This window comes from Neophocaena asiaeorientalis, unplaced genomic scaffold, assembly GCF_003031525.2.
Source record: "Neophocaena asiaeorientalis asiaeorientalis breed wild unplaced genomic scaffold, Neophocaena_asiaeorientalis_V1.1 scaffold138, whole genome shotgun sequence".
Taxonomy (NCBI): Eukaryota; Metazoa; Chordata; class Mammalia; order Artiodactyla; family Phocoenidae; genus Neophocaena; species Neophocaena asiaeorientalis.
The window spans coordinates 4,138,373-4,156,812 of record NW_020172632.1 but is presented as its reverse complement, the minus strand read 5'-3'; the positions used below and the strand labels follow the sequence as shown (position 1 = coordinate 4,156,812).

The 18,440-nt window shown below is 38.1% G+C and overlaps 1 non-coding gene across 1 annotated transcript; it reads left to right on the top strand.

Moving 5' to 3' along the window:
• The first annotated feature begins 7,696 nt into the window (after positions 1 to 7,696).
• LOC112395924 (U6 spliceosomal RNA) lies at positions 7,697 to 7,805 on the top strand. Its single transcript, XR_003002468.1, has one exon. It is a non-coding gene; the product is annotated as a U6 spliceosomal RNA (small nuclear RNA).
• Positions 7,806 to 18,440: the final 10,635 nt, after the last annotated feature.

Below are 18,440 nucleotides of genomic sequence, written 5' to 3'. Positions count from 1 at the left end.
CAGATGACATGACACTATGTGTATAGAAAACCCTAAATCCCCACCAAAAAGCTATTAGAACTAATAAATGAATTAAGTAAAGTGGCAGGATACAAGACTAATGTACAGAAATCTGTTGCTTTTCTATACACTAATAATGAACTATCAGAAAGAGAAAGCAAGAAAACAATTCCATTTAAAACAGTATCAAAAAGAATAAAATACCGAGGAATAAACTTAACCAAGGAGATGAAAGACCTATACTCTGGAACTATAAAATCTTGATGAAGGAAATTAATGATGACACAAAGAAATAGAAAATACTCCATTTTCATGGCTTGGAAGAATTAAATATTGTTAAAATGTTCACACTGTTCAAAGAAATCTACAGATTTAGTGCAATCCCTATCAAAATACCCATGATATTTTTCACAGAACTATAACAATCCTAAAATTTATATGGAACCACAAAAGACCCCGAATAGCCAAAGGAATCTTGAGAAAAAAGAACAAAGCTGGAGGTTTCATGCTCCCTGACTTCAGACTATACTACAAAGCTACAGTAATGAAAACAACATGGTACTGGCAAAAAACAAAACAAAACAAAACAAACAGACATATAGACCAGTGGAACAGAATAGAGAGCCCAAAAATAAACCTACACATTTATGATCAGTGAGTTTACAACAAAGGAGGAAAGAATATATAATGGAGAAAAGACAGTCTTTAATAAGTGGTGCTGGGAAAACTGGACAGCTACATGTAAAAGAACAAAATTAGGACATTTTCTCACACCATATATAAAAATAAACTCAAAATGCATTAAAGACTTTAATGTGAGACCAGAAACTGTGAAACTCCTAGAAGAGAACATGAGCAGAACACTCTTTGACATTAATCATAGCAATATTTTTTGGATCTGTCTCCCAAGGCAAAAGAAACAAAACCAAAAATAAACAAATGGGACCTAATTAAACTTAAAAGCTTTTGCACAGCAAAGGAAACCATTGACAAAATGGAAGGCAACCTACTGAATGGGAGAAAATATTTGCAAATGATATGGCTTATAAGGGGTTAATGTCCACAATGTATAAACAGCTTATACAACTTAATATCAAAAAAAATCAACTCAATTAAAAAATGGGCAGAAAAACTGAATAGACATTTTCCCAAAGACATACAGATTCTAACAGGCACACGAAAAGATGCTCAACATTGCTAATTATTAGACAAATGCACATCAAAACCACAATGTGATATCACCTCACACCTGTCAGAATGACTATCATCAAAAAGAGCACAAATAACAAATGTTGGCAAGGATGTGGAGAAAAAGGAACCCTAGTATACTGTTAGCGGGATTGTAAATTGGTGTAGCCACTATGGAAAACAGTATGGACAGTCCTCAAAAAACTAAAAGTAGAACTCCATATGACCCATCAATTCCACTCCTGAGTATATATCTGAAGAAAATGAAAACACTAATTCAAAAAGATACATGCACCCCAACGTTCACAGCAGCATTATTTATAATAGCCAAGACATGGAAGGAACCTAAGTGTCCATCAACAAATAAATGGATAAAGAAGATGTAATATAGCCATTATTTTGTAATAAGTTTAAATGGAGTATAATGTATAAAAATATTGAATCACTATGTTGTACACCTGAAACTATTAAAATATTGTAAACCAACTATATGTCAATAAAAAATAAAATGCTTTCTTGTTGCTGTGTGTATATCTAATCCATTTCTGATGATTACTGCATAATATTTAATGACAGAACATTTACCACATTTTAGCTGTCTACTCTCCCAGTGATAGACAATCAGGTTGTCTTCAAGTCTCCACCATCATAAATAACACAGCAATGAATATGTTTCTGTGTCTGCATAAGAATTTCTTTGGGATATATCCCAGGAGTGCAACTGCGGGCTCATAGAATATGAGTTCTTGATTTGCATAATTTATGTCAGATTGCTTTCGACAAGGCTATACCAGTCCATACTCCCACCACCACATATAAGGGTTTCAGCATCCCCACAACCCAACCAGCTGGCATTATCAATATTTTATAGTATAATAGATGTAAAACGATAGTACATTGCTGTTTTAATTAACATTTCACTGATATTTTTGAGCATCTCTTCATATGTCTTGATTTTGCGATTTCCTCTAGGTTCATGTTTTTTGCTTATTTTCTTTCTAGGGGTTGCTACCCTCTTACTTATTTGCAAGGATTTTGTGTATTAAATATTTCATATATCTTTTCTCATTCTCTCATCTAGTTACTTTGTCTACAGTGTCTTTTGGTGAATAGAAATCTTTATTATTCATCAATATTATTGTCTTATAGTTTGTGCTTTTTATAATAGGTTTTGCTTTTCCATTCTCCTCAGTCACAAACTGTAATAGTCTCCTATGTTTTTCTTTTATAATTTTATTTTTCACATTTATTATATCTTTAATCCTTCTCAAGCCAGTCTTGTATGAGGTATAGAATTGATGAAATATGGTTATTATACTTTAAGCCTTGATATATCAGTTTCTGAGAGGGGGATATTAAATCTTCTACTACAATTATGCTTCTATCTATTTCTCCCTGAAGTTGTCTATATTTTAAGACTGTATAATTAGGTGCATCTATGTGTTTTACCTATTACATTTATGTGTTTGCTTCTTTTATGAATATGTAACGACTTTTTATCACTTCTTATCATTTGAGACTAAAATTCCTTTTTGACAGATACTATGGTCACAACCCAGTTCATATTTTCCTGGTGTATCATTTTTCATCTTTTTATTTTTAGTCTTTCCATCTCCTTATGTTTTAAGTGTGTCTTTGATAGCCAATTTACTGTTGGATATATTTTTTAAAAATCCAATTAGTGAGATTAATTTATTTGCACTTAACATAATTGCTATATATCAAGAGTTAATCCTACCATCCATGTGCTACACACTTTTATTTTTAATCTCCATTTCTACTTTTTTTTTGAAGTATAGGTAATTTACAATGTTGTATTAGTCTCTGATGTACAGCAAAGTGATTCAGTTATACATATATACATGTATATTCTTTTTCATATTCTTTTCCATTATAATTTATTACAAGATATTGAATACAGTTCCCTGTGCTATACAGTAGGAACTTGTTGTTTATCTATTTTGTATTATAGTAATTTGTATCTGCTAATCCCAAACTCCTAATTTATCCCTCCCCGCTGCTATCCCCTTTGGTAACCACAAGTTTGTTTTCTATGTCTGCGAGTCTGTTTCTGTTGTAAATAAGTTCCATTTGTATCATATTTTGGATTCCACATATAAATGGTATCACATAATATTTGTCTTTGTCTGTCAGACTTACTTCACTTAGTATAGTAATCTCTAAGTCCATCCACATTGCTGCAAATGGCAGTATTTCATTTTTTATGGCTGAGTACTATTCCACTCTATATATACATATATATGTATGTATATATATATATAAAACATCTTCTTTATTCATCTGTTGATGAACAATTTAGGTTGCTAACATGTCTTGGCTATTGTAATTTGTGCTGCTATGAACACTGGGGTTCATGTGTCTTTTTGAATTAGAGTTTTCTCTGGATATATGCCCAGAAGTGGGATTGCTGGATCATATGGTAACTCTATTTTTAGTTTTTTAAGGAACCTCCATACTGTTCTCCATAGTGGCTGCACCCGTATACATGCCACCAACAGTATACGAGGGTTCCCTTTTCACCACACCTCCAGCATTTACTATTTGTAGACTTCTTGATGATGGCCATTCTGACCAGTGTGAGGTGGTACCTCATTGTAGTTTTGATTTGCATTTCTCTAATAATTAGCAATGTTGAGTACCTTTTCATGTGCTTATTAGCCATCTGTATGTCTTCTTTGCAGAAATGTCTGTTTTGGTCTTCTGCCCATTAAACTTCTGCAGGTTTAAAATTCATACATAATTTTTTTTCTTGTGGTGGTAGCCATTCACTTCAGAATCATACCCATAGATTTAAGAGAGCTCCTCCATCTCAACGGTTTGAACAAAAACCCAAACAAAAGTTCTAAGGGTGATGCTCAAAGATCTGATGCATCATGTACACATGTTGATCCAATTACTGTTGCTGAAGTAGAAGGTGTTTGATCTCCAAAGGAAACACAAGGTACTGTTCTCAAAAGAAGGAGGAATGAAGGCCCAGAGACCATAAAACAATATATGTCCACTTCTTCATACTAAATCAACTTTTTAAAACCTCAGTTTCTTTATCTGTGAAATGGCAATGATAATACCTCTCTCAAAGGGGTGATATGAGGAGGAAACTGGGTAATAGATATGAATGTCCCTTGTGAATCATCCAGTGCTGTACAAAGATTAGTTATTCTTGCTCTTGCATTCCTCACATGATATCATTGGTTTAGATATTGGTATTTATCTGTATTGCTACATGGGGAACTACCATCCTAGCCAGCATTCTCCCTAAATTGTGCTGATGTCTGTAGAACTGATTTGCCTTTTCTGAGAATAATGAATGTACAAGATGTCAGGATCATGTTTGACCTGGGAGTCAGTTTCCACCCAAATGATCCTGAAGTTGCAGGGCAGGGTAACTCGCTAGTAGATTTGCCAGACTGCACACAGCTGAAAGCTTGTTGCAATGGTGCCACACTGGGCTCCAGTTCCCTCTCTACCTCAGATTATATTTGTGACCTTACCCAGGTCACTTTAACTCTCCGAGCCTGAAAAATGGAGGTCATAAGAAGACCCACCACTTAAAGTTGTGGTAGGATTACAGAAGATTATAATGTAAAATGCTCTGGCCTTGGAGAAAATCTTATGCTTGTCAGACACAGATTTAAATCTTTATACTGAGTGCTTACCAATTTGCACTCTGCTACATTATGGCTAGTTTGAATGCAGGTTCTTTCTCATCTCTGAAGTACATTGAATTTCTCTGTTTCCTTAGAGAATAACTGTTGTCCCTCTCAAAGCCCTATGTCTTTATAATTTGGATCAGGAATACTTGCCAGCAGGATAAAGTCTCCCAGGAGATCCTGTTCTTTATGGACAACTGAAGTTGATAATTCTGCTTTTCACATATGAAAATTTAGATTCAGACTAAACTGAAAGATAGTAACGTAGCTGCTATGTTTATTGGAATAGGTTATGATTGCTCATAAACCTATAATAATCCCATGAATTAGGTATTAATATCCTCGTTTTACTGATAAGGAAATAGAAGGTCACATAAATTAGGTAACTTGACCAAGGTGACACAGTTGATAAGGAGAAAGTAAACAGTCTAGTGTAATGTAGGGAGGATGGACTTTGGAGTTAGAAAGATCTAAATTAGGGTCCTGGCATCACCCGTTCACTAGATCTTGATCTTTGGCCAGGGACCAAACCCCTTAAATCTCAGTTTGCTCACGTGTAAAGTGGGGATTATGATAATGTCGACCTCACCTGAATGTTGTGAGGTTGAACTGAGAGAGTATATGTAATGCAGCGTGCCTGGCACATGGTAAGCGCTCCATAAATCTTTAGGCACTGCTTGATAAGTGTCCTGGGAGCCCAGAGCCCGTAGAGCTCACCCACAGTGCGGCCTTAGGGGGAACTTGAATCATCATCAAGCTCCTTTAAAACATTTCACTGGACATTCAAATGGTTGGCCTGACAATCCTTTGGGCTATGATTCAAGATGAAAGTCCCAGAAAGGAAATGAAGCAGCAATGTGCAGACCACCCCCACCCACACCCTGCCCAGCACAGCTGTTTGGACCAGGACTGAGAATCTGCCCCAAGGCAGGCAAGCAACCAACAACCTACAAATGTGGACTGGCTTCTAAGAAATGAGTTGGACAAATCAATATTTCTCTCCCAGGGGTCTGACTTGGGAAACATGAAGTGACTGAGGCAATTAACAGCAATAAAAACTCTAACTAATTAAACTATGACATTGAGTAAGGATATGTGTGGGAGGAGATAGAGCCTGGGCTGTCTCTATCACAAACCAAAGTGATGAGGAAGCAGAAATTTATGAGTAAACAGAAGCTATGAAGTAGAAAAAGATATGTTTATTCAACAAATATTTCTAGAGCCCCTTCTATGAACTAGGCACTGTGCTAGGCTCTGAATATACAAAAGTGACTAAGACACAGCCTCTGCCTTCACAGCACTTAATTTTAGTAGGGAAGAGAGACAAAACAAGTAAGCAAACAAATAAATAACAACAAATTGTTTTAAGGACTAAAAAAGAAAACAAGTATGGGGCTTAGATAGAACATACCAGGAAAGGAGCTACTTAAGAAATAGCATGGTGAGGGAAATTCTCTCAGAACAGATCATTAAATTGAGACCTGTAGAATGAGAAGGAGCCAGAGAGAAGAGTATTTGAGGCAGGGGTTGTGCAATGCCTGCCAGTAAGAAAAGGCTTATTATGTACAAGGAAGCTGGGAAACAACAACAAAACAAAACAAGCCAGGTTGCTGGAGGGAAATGAAGGAAAGGGAAGCAGCCAGCAGCCTGGTGGGGTAAGCAGGAAGCATGTCACAGGATCAGCAGGCCTTGGAATGGAGTTGGGTATTTAGTCCCTGTGTAGAGAGAGGCCATGAAAGCATTTGAGGTTGGGTAGTAACGTGATCTAGTATAAAGTGGTAGATAAGTGCAAAGGCTAAAGATTCATTCTGGGTCCAAGCCCAAGTTCTACCATTTACCAGCTGTGTGATCTTGGGCAGTACTTAACCTCTCTGTGCTCCAGTTTCCTTTTCTATAAAATTGAGGTAAATTGGTTTTTACCTCATGGAGTGGTTTTAAAGACTAAATACATATAAAGTGCTTGCAGCAAGTCCTGGCACATAATAAACACCTCATAAATGTAAGCTTGTACTGTTATTTTGTTGTTAAAAAGGTCATGGTAGCTACTAAATGGAGAATGAATGTGTGGGAGATAAAAGAGAGGCCAGTTATGAGGTAGATGAGGAGTCTGGGTGAGAGATGATGAGTGAAGGGGTGGTAGTAGAGACCGAGAAAAATGGACTCATTTGACATAATTTTGGAGGTAAAATTTTCATATATCGCAGATAGATTGGACATTGTGGTTGAGGAGCATAGAGAAATCAAGAATGACTCCTAGGTTTCTGGCTACAGCAACCTGATAGGACTGATACTTACTGTGAGGGAGGAGCCTGGGGGAAGCAGTTTTGGCTGGGAAATGAGAAGTTCTATTTTAGACATGTTACCCTGAAGATGTCAGTGAGACATCCAAGTGGATGTCAGTTAGGCAGTTCGTTATAGGTTTGGAAACCAGAGGAAAGGTCTGGGATGAAGATATCAATTTAGATGTCATTAGCATAATCAGCATTTGAAGGCTTAGACATGGCTGAGGTTGGCTAGGAAGAGAGTACACAGAAGGAAGTGAAGGGAGCCAGGAGGCCTGAGGAATAACACGTTTTAGGGTGGTTGAATAGACAAGGATAATGAGGAGAGGCCTGTGAAGAGAGAGTAAAACCAGAAGACTAGGGGAACAAAAACCAAGAGAGGAGAGTGTTTCAAGACTATTGGAGAGATTTGCTTAGAGTGTGGAAAGGTCCAATAAGATAAGGATAGAAAAATATTAGTCACTGATGACTTTGACAAGAGCAGTTTCAGTGAAGTGTGTGTGTTGGGGGGTCACACTTCAAATAGCACCCAACAGGTTGAAAAATTAACTGGAGGTGCTCTTGCTTTGACAGCACGTATAGTAAAACTGGAACAATACAGAGAAAATTGGCATGACTCCTACATACAGATGACACACAGATTCGTGAAGTGCTACATATGTTTTGTGTATGGATCTGACTTTTGGACAATGTTAGCTTTTACATATTCAAAAAAGAAAATTGGGCTTCCCTGGTGGCACAGTGGTTGAGAGTCCGCCTGGCGATGCAGGGGACACGGGTTTGTGCCCCGGTCTGGGAGGATCCCACATATCGCAGAGCGGCTGGGCCCGTGAGCCATGGCCGCTGAGCCTGCACGTCCGGAGCCTGTGCTCCGCAACGGGAGAGGCCACAACAGTGAGAGGGCCGTGTACCGCAAAAAAAAAAAAAAAAGAAAATTGAACCAACAAGAATGAAAGGGATCCTAAAACTGAATATAAACAGACAGAAATAAACCTAACTATATTTAAATAAGTAATATAACCATTCTGAAAGAAAATAAAAAATGGATCTGGATTACTTTTGAACACAGTATTTTGACTATATTCCCTTAGTCTAAAAACAAAATAAAAATGCAAACAAATACTGAACACTATTTAATAGATTGTTTTCAGGGACTTCCCTGGCGGCGCAGTGGTTAAGAATCCACCTGCCAATGCAGGGGACACAGGTTTGAGCCCTGGTCCAGGAAGATCCCACATGCCACGGAGCAGCTAAGCCTGTGCGCCACAACTACTGAAGCCCGTGCACCTAGAACTGTGCTCCGCAACAAGAGAAGTCACCGCAGTGAGAAACCTGTGCACCGCAACAAAGAGTAGCCCCTGCTCACCACAACTAGAGAAAGCCTGCATGCAGCAACAAAGACCCAGCACAGCCAAAAATAAATAAATAAATAAATAAATAATAAAAAAAATGTTTTCTTTAGTGGAATGGATATAGCAATTCTGAAACTATTTCGTGTATATCATAACACTGAACAAATGAAAATAAGACGTTGATGCCGTTGAGAGCCAGAGTTCTCACTGTGGGAAAAGGGAGATGCAAATCAGGAATTGGAGAAAGAACTCTGTGGTGTTGAACTGGAATTAGAGATACCAGTACTGAATTCATGATTAAAAATAGTTGGACTATATATTAAGCTGCCTTTCCTCCTTGGCTCTGTTTACTTAAAGGGCCTAGAAGCAGTTACTCCCCAGTAGCAATGGATATATCTGGTGCCCAGATCTCGGCTTCTAAATACCATTCCCCACCTAAAGGAGTGCTCTTTTGGAGACAGGGATGATTTCCAAGTTTAGACAGGGAAAATACAAGATGAACCTGGAACACGGTATTATACCAGAAAGCAAGGAAATGCTAAAAAAAAATGAGCGTGTGTCAAAAGGACACAGAAGCCAGCTTAAAGGGGGTCTCAATGGCCAAATCTAGGACAAGTTGAACAATAAAATGAATAATGACAGTAATGGATTATAACCTATTAAATAAAATAAGAATCTATGAGGTTTTTTTTACTGGTGATAATAAATATAGATTAAATATAGATAAATAAGAGAGAAGGGAAAGATCTTGCTTACAGTAGAATGCTAACTAAAAAAATGTAGATGGACTAATGGAATTATAGAATCACCATCTTCCTTTTTTTGGCTGCAAGGCTTGTGGGACCTTAGTTCCGCGACCAGAGATTGAACCCAGCCCACAGCAGTGAAAGCACATAGTTTTAACCACCAGACCACCAGGGAATTCCCTAGAATCACCATTTTGCAACTATCATAGTAATTGATTCAGGCAAGAATTATTGGTGAATGTGGAAACGTTTGGGCAAAAGTTTTGACGAGGAACAGGATATTTACATAGTCTCAGTGTACCTCTCCACAGGTTACTCATTATTTACATAGAAAAAAAATAATAACTTTACAGTGAAAACCTAGCAGATACCACCTTAACCAACTGATCAAAATGAATATGATCAATAATGGGACCAGGTAACACCATATTTCTCCTCATGTGACACACTATCCCATAGGTAGTATTCCTGCCCACTCCAAAAAATGAAAAATATAAATCTCATCATAAGGAAATAGGACACAAACCCAAACAGAAGGAAATTCTATAAAACAATGGCCTGTACTTAAAAAAAAGTCAGTATCATAAATAACAATCTATTTTAGATTAAAAGAAACTAAAGAGTCATGACAGTTAAATGCAATGCATGATTAGGGATCAAGCATTGGATCAGACCTTGTATAGGATGGAAAATTGCTATATAGGATATTATCAGGCCAATAAGTGAACTTTGAATGTGGACTATAAATAAGGATTATGTCAGTGATAAAGTTCCTGAATGTAATCTTCATACTAGGGGTGGGGGTGGGGAGAGGGGTGTATAGGTATGTAAGAGAATGTCTTTGTTCTTAGAAAATACACACTGAAGTATTTAGGGTATTAGGGGTAAAGGCTACAATTCAAATGGTTCAGAACTACCCCTGACCACACACACATACAGCTATATATTTATGTGTGCATGTGTACACATATACACACACAAAGATAAAGAGACTGTGGCAAAAATACTAACTTTTGGTGCCCCTGGATAAAGAGTATATGGGAATTCTTTGTAATATTTTTACAACTCTTCTGAAAGTTAGGAATTATTTTAGAGTAAAAAGTTTAAAAATAAATTGGAGATGAGTAAGTAGAAACAGTATGTAGATAACCCTTTTGAGAAATTTGGCTGTGAAGGGGAGCAGAGAAGTAGACCCAGAGTCAGGGTTGTAAAATATCTCTTCAAAGACGGGAGAAACTAGAATAGGTTTGCATGGTGATGAGAACAATGATGGGCCTCAGTTCCTCCTTTTTAAGAAGGGAGATTTGATGATATACCCTTTCCTCAGGCCCTCAAAGACTCTCCTACCTTTAGATAATGTGAGCTCCTCTGAAAACACATTTTATTCCTTAAACTTCAACCAGGAAAAGACATTTGGGCCACCACTGGAGGGCAGTACAAAATGATGTTGCATGTCATTGTGGTGGTTTTATTGTTTCAGCTGCTGGAACAAAACAAAGCCCTTTACATGATTTTCTCTCAAATGTGTTACATGATGCTTACCCTTTCCCCTCCCCGTGTCCTCAAGTCCATTCTCTACGTCTGTAACGCACAACTTTTCACAAATGTTTTACCGAAGAAAGCCCAACATAATTCATAACAGGAGTTTGGCAGGCGGAGTGAAGTGGTGAGAGGGTCTCATGCTTGGAAAAATGCCTGTCACATAAATTTAATAAAGAATAAATGATAACAGAAAATGTAGAGCATGTCACAGTTGGAAGGGACCTTAGAGAAGTATAACTGCAGCCCCTTTTTTAAAGATAGCACCTTGGGTCCAGAGGAGGGGAAGGACTTGGCCAAAGCTACAATGACAGAGAAGGTAATGGTTTCAACATTTATCTGGTTAGTCTGTGAAGACAGAGGTTGTGATATCTTCAAATGACATCATAAATATAGCTTGCCAAGAGACTGACCCCATCATTGATATTGATACTGAGTTCCTGAAAAAATTGTGACACCTCAGTTGCGAGACCGTGTCCCTTCCGTCTTCCTCAACCTTGGGAGAATATGACTATTTGCCTTCCACTCTTATCTGCTGCAACCGGTCCTAATGCTCTGGACAGCATAATTCTGATCATATCCAGCCTATTTCCCACACCTCTCTCACAGGAGCTTCAGACCCATAAGGGATCACATGTCAGGCTTTCCTACCAACATTGGGGGGTGGAGTGGAAGGCTATTGGAAAGAAAGTGAATGGGCATGTGGCAATCCATTGTTTGGAAAGAAACAGCCGTATCAGTGCATTTGAGGGGAAGTGATCTTAAAAGGACAATCAGAAAATCCTAGTGAAATGTAAAAACTCTAAATATGACCTAAGTACATAAAGGAAAAGGAAGACTTTAGACTGATCAAAATACAGAAAGCAATATGACTTCATATCACGCTAATAAGTAGATTCAATTACATAGAAGGCCCCTAATGTCACTATTACCTACATAAACTGTTCAGGCATTAGCCTGGCATTTTAGCTCCCAGCCCGTGCTCCAGCCATTGTTTCCTGAACACTCGCTGCCATGGTACAACTGCTATGATATATCAGGCTATGCTCTATATTTGCTCCATTTTGAGGCTCATCTCAAATGCCACCTTCTTTGCCTGCGTTCCTTTATCTGACCCTCACACTTACTTGAAGATTCTTTTTGGCTACAGCCATTGCATATGCCTGTCTTTAGCATTCATTTCATTCTGCCTTGTCTTCCCCATTACATAGTGAGCACTTTGAGGTCTTACTACTACTATTTTTTAAAAATTTTATTTATTTTATTTGTTTACTTTTGGCTGCTTTGGCTCTTTGTTGCTGTGCGTGGCTTTCTCCACTTGCGGCGAGTGGGGGCTACTCTTTGTTGCAGTGCAAGGGCTTCTTATTGCGGCGGCTTCTCTTGTTGCAGAGCATAGGCTCTAGGCATGTGGGCTTCAGTAGTTGTGGCACGTGGGCTCAGTAGTTGTGGCTCACAGGATCTAGAGGACAGGCTCAGTAGTTGTGGCGCATAGGCTTAGTTGCTCCGTGGCATGTGGGATCTTCCCGGACCAGGGCTCGAGCCTGTGTCCCCTGAATTGGCAGGCGGATTCTTAACCACTGTGCCACCAGGGAAGCCCTACTACTATTATTTTAGGGATTGTTTCCATTCATTAATAATCTACCAATAATCTTTCTTATCTTTCTATACCTCTCCTGTCTTTCCAGCTCACTCACTCCAACAGTTCTTTGGTTCCCCCCTTGGCCTTACAATCTAGTGATCCTAACGCCTATTCACCATTCCTTACCCATTTCATGTCCTCTCACTTCTCTTTTTATACACTTCACTTCCAAGGTCCAATGTTATCATCATTCCCTTGATATGTCCTCTCCTCTCCTGCCCCGTCTTGCTTTGTTATTTTGCTTCACAAAATCCCTACCCTGGACAATCTAACTCTTCACTTACTCTCCACCTTTGGGAAAGTGGATGAAGAAAAACCCACAACTATATCAACTGGACTCTTAAAATTCATCACCACTAATCTCACGTGGGCCGTTAGTGCTATCTGGGAATCATTTTATTTTAAAAGTCCATCCACTTTCCCTAAATGATTATTTCATACCTTTTCTTTACTCAAACTTCCGACACCTTCCGCTTTCTTTTCCCTCTCAGCAGATAGCTCACCCCCCTGCATCCATGCCTGCATACCCAGTCCTCTCTCTGGTACTCTAAAAATCAATCCTTTCCCCTCTGCTCCAGCAATCCTCTTTCTTACCTACATAATTAATACTTCACTTTCCAAAGGATCATCACATCAGCTTAAAAAAGTGCTATGTTATTCCTTACCTTAAAAAACAAAATCTCTCCTGATTCCATATCCCCTTCTAGCTACCACACTTGTATCTGCTGTTCTTTTTACCTTGATGGCCACCCATCCTAGATATACTCTTGGTCACTCTCTTACTTTAAGTCTCAAATGTTTCCTTATCCATGAGGACTTTTCTGACCACCCTTAGTAGACTCTCAACCTCTCCCATATAAGCTCATATAAGCTCCCATCTATCTTTCTTCCTTCACTAATATATTTTTCTCCTATCAACTTATGATTATATATATACATATTCATATGTATGTGTATATATGTATACAATCATAAGTAAATAAGGAGAAAATATATGATTTATAAATTATATTTATAATTTATAAATATATATTATTTATTTATTTATAATTTTATATATAGTTTATATAATTGTCACTCTTCCGCCATTGAAATATAACCTGCACGAAGGCAGAGTTTTGTTTGTTTTGTTTACCGTTGTATCCTCAGTACCTAGAACAGTGCCTAGCACATAGTAGACTCAATAACTATTTTTAAAATAAATGAACAAATCCTCATGATAACCCTACAAGGTAGATCTATTTTTATCTCCTCTATTTTATAAATGAGGGAACTGAGGTTCAGATAGGTTAAGGAACTAACCTTAAATCACACAACTCATAAGTGGCAGAGCTGAGGTTGGAATTAAGGTGTGTTTTCCTTTAAAGCCCACAACTTTAACCACTGTGGTATACTGCCTTCTCTATATCCCTGCAATCAGTCTCCTTAAGTCTATCACCACTGCCTCTGCCTCTCTCCAATAACTCTTACCAGGATCTCTAAAGCCTCCATCCTTGACCCCACTGCTCCATCCTTTTTTTGTTTAATTAATTAATTTATTTTTGGCTTCATCGGGTCTTAGTTGCAGCACGCAGGATATCTTCGTTGAGGCATGTGGGATCTTCCGCTGAGGTGCGAGGGCTCTGTGTTGTGGTGCCCGGGCTTCTCTCTAGTTGAGGCGTGCAGGCTCCAGGTCATGTGGGCTCTGTAGTTTGCAGCACATGGGCTCTAGTTGAGGAGCACGAGCTCAGTAATTGTGGCTCACGGGCTTAGTTGCCCCAGGCATGTGGGATCTTAGTTCCCTGACAGGGATCGAACCAGGGGATTGTCCACTGCACTGTAAGGCGGATTCTTTACCACTGGACCACCAGGGAAGCCCCTCACTGTTCCATCCTTTACACAGAGCCAGAGTGACGTGTGTGTGTGTGTGTGTGTGTGTGTACAGTTAAGTGGCTTTTACTGTACTCATAGAGTTGCACAACCATACCATTATCTAATTACAGGACATTTTCATCACTCCAAAAAGAAACCCTGTACCCATTAGCAGTCACTCTCCTTTTCCCCTTCCCCCAGCTCCTGGCAACTGCTAATCTACTTTCTGTCTCCATGGATTTGCCTTTTTTGGACATTTCATAGAAATGGAATCATACAATATGTGGTTTTTTGTGTCTGGCTTCTTTCCCTTCCTTCAGTGTTCATCCATGTTGCAGCACGTATCAGTAGTTCATTCTTTTTTATTGCCGAATAATAATACTCCATTGTATGGTTATACCACATGTATTTATCTATTCATCAGTGATGAACATTTGGGTTGTTTCTATCTTTGGCTATTATGAATAATGCCACTAGGAACATTCATATACAAGTTTTTATGTGACTACATTTTTAATTATGTTTAATTATGTTTTAATTCCTATATACCTAGGAATAGAATTGTTGGGGCCTAAGGTAACTCTATGTTTTACTCTTTGAGGAAGTGACAAATTGTTTTCCAAAGTGTCTGTACCATTTTACACATCCACCAGCAATGTATGAGGGATCCAGTTTCTCCACATCCTTACCAACACTGAATATTGCAACAATCTCAATGACATCAGTATTTTGCATGTGGATATACAGTCGTTACTGTGCATTTTAAAAATTATAGCCATTTTAGTGGTGTGAAGTATTTCATTGTGGTTTTGATTTGTATTTCCCAAATGACTAATGATGTTGAGCATCTTTTTGTGTACTTTTTGGCCATTTGTATATATTCTTTGGAGAAATATTGCCTCAAATCTTTTACCCATTTTTAATTGGCTGAGTTGTAAGAGTTCTTCCTATATTCTGGATAGTCCACTTATCAGGTATATGATTTGCAAATATTTTCTCCCATTCCTTGGATTGTCTTTTCACTTTTTTGATGGTGTTCCTTGAAACACAAAAGTTTTAAATTTTGATGAAATTCAATTTACCTATTTTCCTTTTGCCGCTTATGCTTTTGGTGTTACATCTAAGAAATCATTGCCTAATTCAAAGTCATGAAGATTTGCATCTATTTTTTTCTTCTTAGAGTTTTATAGTGTTACATTTGCATCAATGATCTATTTTGAGTTGGTTTTTGTATATGGTATGAGGAGGAAGCCTAACTTCATTCTTTTTGTTTGTTTGTTGTTGGTTTTATTTATTTATTTATTTATTTATTTATTTTTGGTTGTGCTGCGTAGCATGAGGGATCTTAGTTCCAGGGATCAAACTCCTGCCCCCTGCAGTGGAAGCACAGAGTCCTAACCACTGGACCGCCAGGGAATTCCTTAACTTCATTCTTTTACGTGTGGACATCCAGTTGTCCCAGCATCATTTGTTGAAAAGACTATTCTTCCCCCAACTTGAATTGTCTTGGCAATCCTGTGGAAAATCAATGAACCATAAATGTACGGGCTTATTTTTGAAGTCTCAATTCTATTCCATTGATTTATATGTCTCCCCTTATGCCAGTACCACACTAACTTGATTACTGTACTTTAATGGTAAGTTTGAAATCAGGAACTATGAGTCTTCCAACTCTGTTCTTCATTTTCAAGATTGAGTCCCTTGCAATTCCATAGAAATTTTAGAATTGTTAGTTTCTGCAAAGAAATTAGGTGGGATTCTGATAGGACTTGCCTTGAATCTGTAGATCAGTTTAGGGAGTACTGACACCTTAAATTTTCTAATCCATGAACTTGAGAAGTGTTTCCATTTATTTAGGTCTTCTTTAATTTCTTTCAATGATGTTTTTGTAGTTTTCAGTTACAAGTCTTATACTTCTTCTTTGGTTGAGCATCAGCTGAAATCTTTGACTTGCATATAGAGACAATATTGAAAATAACAACAAAAAACCCTCTTGAACACTGAGCACCGAGGGTGTATAATTACATTTATATACAGTTAAATGCAAATATGATGCTACCATTCTATTTACATATTTTGATTTTCTGGACTGCGGGACAGAGTGGATAGTGTCTCCAGTGCAAGTATGTGCCCTTTTTTGTCTCTTAGTACCAAATGTTGCTGTGAATTGGGACAGTCTCCTCAGATTTTTAAAATTTGACAGATTTACTTCAGATCTCTGTTAGGGGTGAGACACAGTGTTTATCAGTAAAACTTATGAACACAGGACTGTTATAAAGATAACCAAGTCCTTAATCATCATTGTCATAACCATAATGTGATAGTCCCCATTTGTAGGGCACTTATTCCCATTCCCATGTGCCAGACACTGTGCAAAGTGCTTTATAAGCATCAACTATTTAATATTCTTAATCACTCTGATATTGTTTGCATAAAACTGAGGCTCGAAGACTTTACATAACTTGTCCATGGTATTATAGCTTAAGTGGAGACCCTGATTCAATATCAGATTTGTCTGATTACAAAGCCCATCCTCCTAACCACTGTCCTGATGTTAGGGTTCCTGGCCTATAAACTTGACTTCCTTTTGGAATGATAAAATAGGTTCCTGATTGTGCTTTTAAAAAATCAAGGCCACTAGATTTGAAAATACTATCAACACAAAACAGTAATTGTCCCATTTGCTTCCAGTGGTGATTTTGCCTCTCTGAGAATCTTCAGACAGATGCATTTCTCTAAGCCTCTTCTGGCCCAGCCATGATTCCCTCTGGGTATTTCCTAAAATTCCCTCCTCCAATCTTCCTCTGCTAGTTCCTCCCTCTCCCATCCCCACCATGCTCCATCCCACCAAACATCTCAACATGCCCAGAACATACTTGTTCTTCTGTGCTTTGTTGACACATACTTCACCTGGAAAGACCTGGCTCTGTTGTAGGTCAATGGTCAGGGGTTTGATGAGAAGTCCCTGGAGGATTTTAAACAGGGAATTGATAAGATCTAATGAACATTTAAAAAAGATCACTCTGTCTATTATAAGGATAACAGACATAGGTGCAAACATGAAATTGGGGAGATTAGTTAAGGAGCTCTAGCAGTGGTCTAGGAAAAAGGTGATGGTGGCAGTGAAGATACTGAGAGATGGTCAGATCTGGAATATATTTTGAAAATAGAATTGGAATTTCAGATATATACTGGAGGTTGAGCTAGCAAAACTTGCTGATAGTTTGGATGTGGGCTATGAAAGAAAGCACAGAATCAAGGAAGAAAAGCAATGAAGGCCTGAACAAGGCATCCTCTATTTGTGTTATGAGATGTTCAATACACAGTCATCGTTTTACACTGAGACACAACTGTGATTGTGGCTTAGAAAATCTTTGACTGAAACAGTTGTCTATTTGTCATTATGTGTTCATGTGGGGTATCTTAGCTTTCTCCATGTACATGAACCTTCTAAGAGCAGGACACTGTGCTAGGTCTTTCACAAAAGTTGCGTCATTTAACTTACCCCAAACCTTAGAAGTAGGAGTTAATATCCCCATTTTACAGAGAAGGAAACTAAGACTTAATTTATGATTTCACTGAGGTTACATATTTAGTAATGGGCTGAGCTGAGACTTGAAATCAAATTTTACTCTAAAGCCCATGTTCTTGTCACTGCAATAATTCAAAGGTACAGAATCAGAATTCCCCAAACTTTTCTCCTCATTAATTGAAGCCTCTGTTGACCTTCATGTGCCCTACTTTAGAGTCCAAGGCTGGCAAACAGGACAGCTTTGTTCTGTCTGTAGCCCATCTGCAGACTTGCCTTGTGATTTAGGGCAAGCTTCTTAATTTGATGGTGTCTCAGCATTCCCCCATGTTAAAGCAGGACTTGTAATTAGTTATGGAGACAATTCTTTGAAATCTTCAGATGAAAGGACCTGCAGCCTTGAGTGTAAATATTTTCTTTCCCATGGTGTTCTTTTTGTTTCGTATAGCTTCTGGGACCCTTCATAAGGAAGAAGAAAAAAAAAGAAAAGAGAAAGAAAAAGGAAGGAAATAGGACAAGTGTAAAACTGTATTTGTTTGCTTGCTACAAGCCAGTGGAATGTAATAATCTCCCTTACTCTACAGAACTCAATAAACATTACTAATAAATGAATAAATTTTATTCAAAAAAACTTTAAGGTAGG